The sequence below is a fragment of the Uranotaenia lowii genome, chromosome 2, assembly GCF_029784155.1.
Source record: "Uranotaenia lowii strain MFRU-FL chromosome 2, ASM2978415v1, whole genome shotgun sequence".
In the NCBI taxonomy this organism is placed as follows: domain Eukaryota; kingdom Metazoa; phylum Arthropoda; class Insecta; order Diptera; family Culicidae; genus Uranotaenia; species Uranotaenia lowii.
Window position 1 is genome coordinate 263,191,295 of NC_073692.1, and position 13,203 is coordinate 263,204,497.

Below are 13,203 nucleotides of genomic sequence, written 5' to 3' on the forward strand. Positions count from 1 at the left end.
ATATATTCAAGTTTCGGGGATTGTGGCTTTAAGAGTCCAAGATTCTTGATAAAAATTTGAACAGAGGTAGAAAATGCTTCAACGGTGGCACAACGAATTTTGATTCATTTTTCTACTGAATATTACTGTTTTAATTGGTAAATGTTTTACTAGTGTTCAATATCTGGTACCTGTTCAATAACTAGTGCTTCTACCCTACGATAAAGAATATGTATGGACCGCACATTGTAGGTTCAGATCTACGAAAATGAGTTTAAATTACATTGTATACGATATAATCTGTAAAATAAAATACGTCTTCTGGTTGTCTGGGGTATATCGGTCGTTTCACAGATTTTTTGCGAATTGTCATACACAAAGGTCGAGTTCATATGTACATAAATACGGGTCTCTCTTCTTGTCGTAATAAAATCATGCAATGCTTCTAAATACGATAAAGAAAATGCATGGGCCGCACATTGTAGGTGCAGATATACGAAAATGAGTTTAAATTACATTCTAAACGATATAATCTGTAAAATAAAATACGACTTCTGGTTGTCTGGGTTCCAATGTCATAAGGTTGACATCTTAAACCGTTAAGCCCCTTATGCGCACAAATAGCGAGTTTACATTTTCCAAATGAAACAGAGCGAATAAAACGCGAAAATTCAATACAATTTGGCTAAATAAAAGTGACCCATAATTGTCACAGGCATCCACCCAATTTCACACTATCATGGGTCAATTTTTTTGCAAGCAAAATAAAACATTTATTGGTTTCTAACTCAACCCAATTGCCCCTTGAATGTATACTAGCAAAGAATGCCCCTGAATGTTTGCTAGATAATTGTGTGTGGATTTCCATGTTGATATTCGGGTGTTCCCATGAACTTATATGTGACTATTAGTTACATATAAGTTCACCTCTGGCAGTCACTGACTAATAATGATGAGCAATTGTCTAGGAGCTACAATGTTAATCCATAATTGTGGTTAGGAAAAACGTTGATTGTTCCGGTAAATAATGTTATTTTTTGACAAAACTGTAAATAAAAGCAAAATTGAGCTCAAGGAGGAAGTATTGAATGACTGAAATTCACGCAAAGCTTGATTTTTGATCTACTTACACCCTAATAAACGAACATTTTGTGTTGAAAGGATACGTTAAGTGACTAATGGATGTTCGGGTACAGAACATTGAAATTTATTTGATTTAGAAATCGGTACTAAGCAGGTACTTTAATGATGGTCATTCCACAGCAGCGATACATCGAATTCGTCGTGGTTCCGTTTTGTACGTACTTTGGAAAAAACCTTGAATGCTAGAATGGCAAAAAAAATCCTGAAAAAATGAAAAAGGCAGAACACTATAACTGATACCTATAACTGGTATAAACAACAAGTCTTTCTACTAGTACTTCCTTATAAGAAATAAGAAAAAAAATAAGAAACAAATACCTACATATGTCGAATCCGCCAGTTTAATTCTTTTTCTAAGCATCTCACAACAATTTTAATCCAACACATCTGTATTCTCCAATAGCCGAAGAACAACTTTCTTATACAACCTAGTCCTTATAAATTCCTTTAAACACACAATAGTTCAAGGCTGAAACTGAATTTCTAGCTGAATTCCTACGAAAAATTGTGAAAAAGAGCGAGTAGAATTTTATTCGGAAGTGCTAACGCACTTCCATTCTTATTCTGTAGTGACAGAACTTCATTTTCTTTTCGTGATTGGTTACTCATTGAAAATAATTTTTAACTAGTTCTAACTTATTTTTAATGAAAAAATGCATTAAAGTATTGGTGGCAGATTTAGCTGGAGTGGATGAGTTAAATATTCCATAAACAATTTGGTGCAACTTAACTTTCCTAGCAAGCTGACGCAGAATTGCAGTAAAACTTGTACTTGTTCCCTAATTGAGCAGAATCTTGGCATAAATGTTAGCCTAAAGGTCTTCAAACTGTAACATCGTACGCGGTGATACGCGCAGATACGTTCACTGACTGCCAAAACCCGAACACAAAGACGGGAAGTGCATGAATTTCATTACCTCCGGTATGGTGGAGACACAACTTTGTCAACGATGACGAAGACGACGTGGGTGGGTAAAAAATTTCCCTCCCAGGCAAAAGCCCGACGACGACGGTGTGGTGTGACAACATTATGCCAGGAATCCCAAACTTGACGATACTGCCAACGTCGACGACGCTACAGCCAGCCAGCACCAGGATGTTTTCGCTATTCTGCGGTTTCCTTCGCTCGACTTTGCTGCTCTGCTCTGCCCCGGGAACAAAGAAATCCATATCTATAGGGGAGAATGAGGATACTTGATCCCTGGGGATACTTGATTCCTTAGCTATATCTCGAAACTGGAATGTCTTACAAAGATCAAATGTTCTAGAAAAATGTGCTTAAATGAGCAAAATAACAATACTTGTAGTTTAAAGAATTTTTACAAAATAATTGTTTGAGTAATTGAACTTTGTTTGAAAAATTTCACAAAACGTATCTTGAAGATCTTTTTTCATCATTTTAAAATGTTCCTTACATGGGAAAATTATGAAAAAAAATATTTGTTCCAATGTATCAATCGTTCGAGCGTATAATGAACTTCAGAATGCCATATTTTCAAAGCAATGGAAAACTCTCAACTTTTTTCAGAAAAAGTTTTCTAAAATGTTGATTATGGGTACAATTGATCCCCTAGAGTTGGGTACAATTGATCCCCCCTTCCAAATGACATATTCTTCTTCTGAATTGATCGTTATGATTGCTGATTACGAAATTACTAATATTTATCCAAAAACTAATATTTATCAAACAATTGTCTGAAGAAAAGAGCAAAAATAATTAATTTTTCTTTAATTATTAAAAATAGCGCCTTCAAGTATGCAATGTTATTAGCGTTGAGACAAAGTTATAGAATTTTCTTCTTATGTCTGCTATAAATTGTGAAATGAGAACAAACATGACCAAAATAGTCAATTAACATTCTATCTTGGGGTTTTGTTTGATTTTTATACAAGGATTAGGGCCTCCTGAATAAAAGATCAAGTCTCCTTCAATAGGGGATCAAGTCTCCCCTAACTTCAGAAAAATTGCATTTTTTTACTCCCACGAAAATGCTTCTAGTTCATCAGCGGGTTCAAGTATCGTTCTAATTTTTGGAGCATAGAAACTGGAAGTTACAAGCTGACAGAAAATGTCAAAGACGGCGAGTCGCTACATTTTTCCAAAAAGATATGGTGAAAATAAGAAAAGGGGATCAAGTATCCCCACTCTCCCCTACGGTGTAAAGTATGGGAAAATGTTTTTCCTTCCCCCGTTCGTCATCGGAAAGACTTTAAGCGATGGAGTCGGTACTAGGGTGACAAAAAATCTACGAAGAAAATTAGATCGTTGCAATCAATTCACCATTTCGATTTCTGGCAGAAAATCTACATTTAGTCTCAGAATTTGACAAATTTTATTAATTTTCTGACTTCTCTAGTTTGTTTTATTTCATTTTTATTTCGTTGCCTACATACAGGGGTAAGGTTTTGTCAATTTCTTATTCACCGTATGGTTGCCTAATTCAAGACGATTTTAAGTATTCAGAAATCAAGCTCGTAAAGCATTTGTTCAAAGCTTTAATTGCTTAAAGCTTTAACTTTCGTAGAATAATTTAAAACGCTTTAAGTTTAGGGGACAGTGAGGATACTTGATCTCATTTTCTTATTTCATCATGTCTTATTGTAAAAAGAATAGAAACTCGCCGTCTTTAGTATTACTTAACAGCGCGTATTTTCAAGTTTAAATGCACCACATTTTAGAACGTTACATGAACACGTAGATCAGGCATGTCAAACTCGTTTAGGTGTGCGGGCCGCATTCAAAATTTTCTATGACGTGGAGGGCCGCAGCCAAAATAAGCTAGAAAACATAACATTTTAGTTTCGCGAAGATTAGATACATTACAATGGAATATAGTTAAAAGTAAACTTGGCATGAAATTTTGCGTAAAATTTTTATTAAAGCTTTTAATGTTTAACATTCTTATATTATATTGCATTATATCTATTGTACTGATGTTTGAATCTTTTCTGAGATACTAGTTCATTAATATTAAGTTGAAGTTTATTTGTCACTTACACTTTCATTATTGATGATAAATTTGTATCAGATAATCTCGAACAATGAGGAATTTTTGTAGCTTTCATTATGGAAAAAAACTGCTCACATAGATAAGTACTTGCAAACATAGCAAGAATTCCGGCAACAAATTTTCGGTGTAAGTATCATAAGTTTTTTTGTGGCTAGAGTAGTGTCCTTTGACATTGTACTCTTTTGGCACACTTATGCAGAAATTACATATCAAGCAGATTATTTTGTTTAATATCTATGTGCAAAAATAACTCAACTCCAATTTTTTCTGAAATATTCTTTAGTCGTCCTGAATTTTTCTCCTGCTAGTAGATGCTGCTGTAGTAACTAATTCTTTATCTGTATTAATTTCCATTTTTCTGAGAAATAAAAAAAAAGCTTATATATGAGGCTCTTGGAGTCAAAGGGGTTTAAGTGCAAAAATGATCATTTTTTAGTTAATCACTCTAAACAACTTGTTGTATAAAAATCTTTATTCAGTGCTTATTTCAGATTTTTATAATTTTATCTTTATACTTTTTTGAACGGACAAACAACTTCCCAAAAAGTATATGGAAAATCTCACATCAAAGAAACTTTGAAGCGTGCTATCTCGAAAGTAGCTTTTGTGCACTAATATCCCTTTGGCTTTGAGGCCCTCATATGATAGCAATTATTTACAAAAAACTTAACTTATTTATTGACGTCAAGTTTCAAATTTATATCGACCTCTGAATCCGGAAAGGTTTCAAAAAAATATCTGCGAGAGCAGTTTATTGGTCAGATTATAGAAACAGATAATTTTATGAACAGTAACTGAAGATATTTTTTAAAATTTTTTTTTCATTTTACAGTACTTCAAAAACTGCTAGAATCAGAATTTTCGATTTTTTTTTGTCAATTCAGTGACCGGTATGGTATTAAAAATGACTCTCATTTTACGAATTAAAAATATTGTTAACTAGTGTTATTAAAAATGTATGCTGTTTATACTCACGTATTCGGATAGGTTTGAGACAATCAAAAGACTCCAGCGGTGGGATATGTTTTTGTTCAATTCCGGTGCAACCAACAAACTTACCGCAAAATTAACTAAACCTTAGACAAGTGGACACTGAAATAAAATTATTCAGAGCTACAAGTTTAACCACGGAAAATTTTTGATTATTCAGCACGTGCTTTTTTACAATGAATAGTTGATGTTCACGCTTACGTACATCTTCAATTTAAAAAAAATATCGCAATATGTCTGTTGTTCCATCGATAAAGCAAAAATTATAGAACCAAAATACTTGGAAGATATTTATGTTGTTTACGCTGTGAGTGTTTACGCACAATCTTACACGGAAGCGGAATCTCACCTCAAACTGTGGTTCAGAGCAACAATGTTACACGTGTTTTTCTGATAGGAAATTCGAACATGCAATAAGTTGAAAACGTTACATTCAACCAGTGGTCGGAAAATCGCTCAAGAAAAGCAATCAGGAATGGTTTCTTGCTAGAATGATGCTACCTCCGAGTGCTGTGATACGCACGTGGTAAAAGTACCCATTGAATATATGTCGAAAATCAACACTAACTTGATACAAGAAGATATATGTACCATGCCCCACCGGAGGCTACCGTTGCTATTCGTCACGTGGCTAATCGACGGTGATCGACATACTTGGTGATACATTTTGAACGTCGCTCCCTCAATCATTCCCGAACGTCTATCCTCGCATCATTGTTGATAATGCTCGTTATTGATAGACGATCATTCATCATAATGTTTCAAAAGGAAAAATCTGAATAAATACCAGGACCACATGTTCAAAAAAGCTGTAGCACATGCTGGACAGTTCATTGCGGTTACCTAGTCATGATTTTGTCCTTCTAGGCAAAACGAAAAATAAAAAATCATCTGATAGCCTACATAGATCGCTCAGAACTGATACATATCAGTTATGATCCTAAAGGTTGAAAGTCGTTAGGGGAAGGAAATCAGCATCGAGACGTTCGTTGCTGATAGTTTGCGTCCTTTTTTACCTCATTATGTATCGCAAAAGTGTTTCAAATACAGAAGCGTCGTTGTCATGCATGATTGTTTGTATGATTTGGTTGAAGAAGGAAAATTTGACTGCCTTGATTTTTTGGCTCTGAATGTAGTCAAGCATGGCTCAGTGAAAATGATTGATTTTCGGAAGCATGCATTCAACTTTAGATTTTTTGGAGTAATATTGTACATAAAAATCAGTGGTGTTTTTTTATGTGACAATTTAAGACGGGGCTACGCGGGCCGCATTGAACAAGGTAGCGGCCCGCATGCGGCCCGCAAACCCCCAGTTTGACATGCCTGACGTAGATGAACTAGAAGCATTTTCGTGAGACGAAAAAAAATTGTGAGATTTTTGTTAAAGGACACTTGGTCTGGATTCGACCAGACCAAACTTAACCCTTCGTTTCATGATTTTTTATTTTTCCTTAAAAATCATTTTAAACAGTTGAAAATGATGAGTACATCATGAAAAAAAATTAAATAAAATATGATTTTTCCATTTTTCCATACATTAATTGTTGCAAATTTGTTACTTTATGAAACGAAGGGTTAAAACCAATTTGAAGAAAAATGAATTATCTATTGTGTCAGATGCGAAACTACATATCTAATGAAAATAAAATCATTTTTCCAATTTTTATAAGAAAATTTCAATATTGCAGATAGTGGAAATCGCAAAAACGCGTAGCGCCAAAGTGAACTGCGAACCACCATAGAGGTAAACATTTAAAGTATGTTTTGGACATGAGAACTGACTGTTGTTTTTTTCGATTCTGAACCGTTCTTCGGCTCGTCAAGAACGAATATCTGATAAATTAAATAATAAAAAAACGTTCCCGTGGCCAAAACTTTATGTTCCGGATTGTTAGCATTTGGTAAAATCTCGTTCACCCAAATTGAACCGAATTCCTTGAATTTGTTTTTTCCAATTAACTCAAGGGAATGTTAAGATTGTAAAAAAAAATAACTATAAAAGATGCTCTTTTTTATTGCTTACTGCCGTTCAGAATGCAACAGGTAAGTAACAATCAAAGATACCGTCAACTGGGGCAACATGCAACAATTTTCAACTTCAATGGCTTCTAAAAACTTATGTTCACGGTTAATCCTAACCCTTATGCATCCAAAGTTTTAAGGATGATGGGACATCAAATTGGCGTAGTTAGAAAAATTATTGGTTTCTTTAGTTCTTCAGTTTAGTTAGATATTTTTAATTTTATAAAAGCATGCGATTTTCAACCTTCTTAGAAAATGAGGTACCGTAAACCGGGGTAACTTTGATCACCGGGGTAACTTTGACCATCAATACATTTTTCCACATTATCATCCATAACTTAGATTGAATTTTTGAAAACTGTTTTCTACGTTTGAAAGCCTATTAATTGAGTATCTAATAGATAAAATTTATTTGGTATTTGAAATTTTTTTCTGTTAGTAAAAATGCAATTCCATAATTTTAAAATATCTATTTTTCCCAAGGCTCGCAAAGAAACAGCTCTCCTGATGATTCCAAAAAGCATTCAGAAGCAAACAGGTTGTTGAATGTGAAAAAACAACTATTTTTCTTTGTATACGTATAGTTATAGTGCTATTTTTATAGTCATTTAATGCTTAGTTTTTGATATTTAAAAAGTAAGGACATTTTCCAAGAGTAAGCCCTAATTGGACAAATGGATAGGAATCCTATCAAATGATCAACTTTGAAGAAAAACTGAAAATGGATATAGTGGGAGGGCCTAGGGGAATTTGTGAAGGTAAAATTTCATTGGTATTTTGAAGCTAAAACTGTTTAGCAATTATTATAATTTTGGTCCCTAAATGTATGCAGCATCATTGCTTTTTTCGATTATAAATGTTTTGAAAAGAAAACGTTAAAAAGCAAGGTAAAATTGATAAATTATAGTTTGTAAACATTGATGGAGGTGATTTGTAACCATTATGATCAAGAAAACTCGTTAAAACCGTCAAAATGGAGACTGATCAATGTAACCCCAAAGCATCGATTCCTGAATAGCGACGAAATCGATTTTTAAATCAAATTTAAAGTTGTCAAATAAATTTCTGCAACCATGGTTTACGTTCACAGGAGTCCAGTACTGGTTTTAAAAATATGAAACATGCCACATTCCCCATAACATGAAAAATATTCGAAAAATATTGAAAAAAGTGATCAATATTACCCCGGATTACGGTAACTTGCAAAAAACTTTGTTTTTAATGAAAAATTATATGAACACATATGAAAATATATAGGTTTTAAAATATTTACGATGCCTTAAAGACCATGACGCATGAAAACACCAATTGCAGTAATTTTTTGGTCTGTAAAAACTTATTTTCACATTTTTCTAAAAATAAGGATGCTGCATATATTTAGGGGTTAAATAATACTACGAAAAATTCTACAAGCTGAAATCTAAAAAATAAATGCATAAATGCGTGATGCAAAACATTCATATTCCAGTACATGGAAACGAGATTTACAAGGTGTTTCTTTGATTTGCATTTTGTTGCATTTTACCCCCTCGGAAATCGGTAACCCTTTCTTTTGTTTGATTCCGACTCTTGGAAGATGTTTGATAGATGTCTGGTCAACATGAAAGTTGTCAGTGAATGTCGCCGTCACTGATGTTGAAAGTAATATACTTTGAATGATCCAACTTAAAATTCTGAGCATTTGTCATGTATCTTGCAACAAACTGGCGGTATTTGAAAAACCTAAAATGAGCATAGAATAAATGGCTTTTGTCTTAACATTTTTTTTCTCAGTGTACTCTTTTTGGCGTTGCAGGATATGGTAACCCTAATCTGACCCCGCTGTTGCATGATGCCCCGTTTGACGGTATTCCGCATTTCAAAAATGCGATTTTTTTTTTAAAAAAGACATACACCGTCTTAGACGATTTAGGCTTTACAGACTGAATTTTTATTCTTTTTTTTTTAATTTATTTGGTCGTTAGGATTTCAACATCTGGATATCATTCATCCTTCCATACAGACTGAATAAATGACGTGGACAACTTAAGATTAACATTTAACACCCAGTACCTAGATGGGAATCGAACCCATGTCATCAGTGGACCAGCGATTACCGTCCTACCACGCTAACCACTCGACCACCGAGACGAAATTTGTATGGCTTGGTTCACCCTGGCTCAACGAAAAAAAACATTTTTTGGCATCAGCAACACTCGTTAGGTGCTGTGCTGGTCATAAAGCGCCTAAAGGTAGGCTCCTTTATGTGGACGAATTACCCAGTAAAATGATAGTGCATTACAATATTTCAAACATTTTAGTTCGACCAGAGTGAACTGGGTGTAGAGATGAGATGAAGGATATGCAGATATTAAATCAAATTAAATAAAAAATAAAATAAAATAATAGTTGTATCCGACAACACTGAAGATAAATAAAATAAAATAAATTTCTATCATAACCGTTTGTTATTTTGGCAACACTAGGCAAAACAAAAAAAAAATTCTGTCATTGATCTATTCTTGTGACTTGTGAGTGACAGACAGGTCTGAGTGAATCTCTGAATTGAGATTCATAAGAATTGTAAAATCACGACACTTTGAGTAAACATATTGCTATTAAAATTCAGTTTTCTGGTTATTGTGTAATCATAAATCGACCAGTATAGACTGACGGCTTTATAACAGTCTAAATGGGATGATTAAATGACCAGGTATCAGAAAAGGGGTAGGCTTTATAGTAGGGATACCATACGTACTCTTTTAAGAGTACATGTACTCTTTTTCGATCGAGCAATGGGCGTACTCTTTTTTTGTAATTTTTTTATTTCTTTTATTTCCTGAAGTTGTCTTATGCAAAAACAACAAGAGGAATTCAGCTTACAATAAATCACATTAACATCTTGTTTTAATAAACATGCATTTATAGTCGCTATAAACAGTGAGCGCGATAAGCGCCTTTGAGTATGCAAACGGTAATCAATATGCACAATATTTTAAATAAATTAGGTATAGTTGTCATGTAAGTCACATAACCTTCAAGACATTGGTAGTATTTGATTGATTTAAAATATCTCGGTGCCACATCAGATAACACAAAATATGTACGGTAGAACCCCGCTTATCCGAGCTCCGATCATCCGAGCTTCAACGTTATCCGAACAACCATTTTTATAAAAAAAAAAATATCCATGTTTAAACTTGTTTTTTCATCGCGATATATTGTTAAACTGTTAAATCGACGTTTTCTGTAAGTTTGAAGCCAAAAATTGCGAGAAACGTCGTTTAAATAGAAAAATAAAATCCATATAAGAACCGAGCTATGCGCCTGGATGATATGCAATACTAGAGCAAAAGGGTTTGTCAATGTCAATGTCAACGATGTTTAATCCGAGGTTTCACTTATCCGAGGTGGTCCTTCACCCGACTACCTCGGGTAAGCGGGGTTCGACTGTACATTCTTTTGCATACCATCCGGGCGCAATGCTCGATAAATATAAGGATCATGACGTGACTGGGATAACGCGGGAGCATAGAAAACTGGAGTTCGGATAAGCAGGGTTCTACTGTTTAACGTTTCTCCTGAAGATTTGGATAAATGATCTCAATGTACTCTTTTTAGTGTTGCGGGATATGGTAACCCTACTTTATAGCGGCACCTTATCCAAATATAAGGAAAAATTTTACCACTTGATCCTTTATTAAAGCAGACTTTCTTAAGGGCGCCCTAAGCCTTGGTAAGAATCGAGAAAAATCTAAAGATAAATGATCCACGGAATGTTTTGGTCATATTAGTTCTTTCAGCAATTTATGAATGTCAGACAAGGCAATTCTAAAAATTTGTTAATTGCCCTTAACTCATTGTATACTTTAAGGCGTTATTTCTATTTTTTTTTGGATAAAAACAATTTTTAAATCCAATTTAACAGGTAATTATTGAATAAATATTTTTTTTTTTCAACAACAAAATAATAGGTATGTCGTGCTAAGCTCACGATCCATTCGAGATATTTTTATACGTCACATTATATTTTTATTATCATTTTTTCATGCGGGAAACGTTCTAAAGTGATGAAAAATATCTTCAAGTCTAAATTTTTTAAATGTTTCAAACAAAGTTCAATCACTCGAAAAATAAAACTTTTCAATTTTTCTTTCAATTTTTCTATTTGTATTTAACACTTTTTCTAGAACATTTTTTCTTTGTGAGACTTTCTCATGGTTCTCAATTAGTATTCTCATTTTTTTTAAAAGTGAGTGGACTTGTGAAATTTGTAATTTGTGTAATTTCAACAATATGAGCCAGGAAAAAAAAATCAAAATAATTACACAGTAAATTCCAGTCACCTCAACGTTCAAACACCCAAACATCTCCGTCATCCCTGAAACAGGATGGGGTACATTTTTTTTCCTGGCAAGTAAATTTTCAAAGTTTTGCACAATTCAATTTTGCACCACACTGCTTGCGAAGCCAATCAAATTGCATGCATGATTCGAGTAGCATAACATACACCATCGTCGTCATCATCACCACAAGCTAAAGGCAGAGCCAAGTGAAAACTTGTTTGGATGACAGTTTAATTCTACTAAATGCTAGCAAAAATCCTTTGATCATTCACGTGCATTGTGCTGACGATGTACATCCATATAAATATAATCTGTGACGCTCTAAAAGTTGCCAGTGGAAATTTTAATTCATTTTTGAGCCAGCTTGCAGCACATGGCAGCCAAACAGCTTTTCGATTATTATTTTTTAAACTGTCTGAAAACCACAAAATTTGACACTCGATGAAGATGGCACTGTAATTGGATGAACAGTACTCGCTCATTATGGATACAACAGGTAAGATTCGAGTGTTATGAAAAGGTTAGAACAAAATTGCATTACTTTATTGAATGTACCTTCCATTTGTTTTAATAAATATGAAAAACTATCAGGACGACCAATCATTTTTCAGCTACACAGTAAACGAAAATTACCGAGTTCGGTATTTTTTTTACCGAAATCCTAACACGTGTAAATCGTTAAACTGTTCGGTAATTTTTTCGGTAAAAAATAAACGAACATCGGTAAATGAAGAATCGATTTACCTACCTACCCATTTGACTATTATAAATATCAACACATTTAGTACCGGAAAGACAACTAAGCTGAGAAAAACAAAAAATCCGGATTGAAATTTTTAGGATCCACTGGGCCTAACTTTAAAAATTTAGTATCTTTGTATCTTAGTATCTAGTATTAATTACCGACAGTGTTTTGTCAATTTTTCAGAAAATAGTTTCATTATTATTTTTATAGCATTCGAGGTTTGCTTTGCTTCTACTTGTAGTGGCAACCTTAAAAACGAAGTTGAAATTCTTAGGTAGCTATGTAGAGTTTTAATATAAATGAAGAAAATAGTTTCTTAATCCTATGTATGTATGGGAAAGTGGGGATACTTGATCCCCTATTTTATTCAGGAAACCCTTATCCTTGGAAAAAAAAACAAACAAAACCCCAAAATAGAATATCAATTGACTATTTTGGTCATGTTTGTTCTCATTTCACAATTTATAACTGGGGATTTTTTTTATTATCTGGCAATTTGCGCCGGGGGTCTTCAGATTTTTCCCAAAATTGAGAATTTGGTTCATTTTTGCGACACATGTATTTTTTCAGATTTCTAACATTTTTATTTTTTGAGTTAGCTTCGGTTAGATTTTTTTGTAAATAAAAAATAACCATTTTTCAAAGCTACATAACTCTGTTGTTTCTCAATGGAAATCATAAAATAGCACATCAAAATGCATTGAAATTTTATCAGCTTTCCAAATAGAATAGTTGAAAAAAATTAAAAAATGACCTTCAACATGAAAAGTTGTAAATAAACTTTAAATGGCGTCTAAAAGTACCGTCTGCACCACCGAATATTTTGCAAAAAATACCATTGTGTAGCTCAATTCATGATGCAACTTTCATCTGAAGACACCAAAGTAGGCCATCAACACCTTGAAGAGTTATGAAAGAAATAATGACAATAAATCTCTTTTTTTGCATCGAAAACAAACAATGGTGGAACAACTGCACTCACATATGG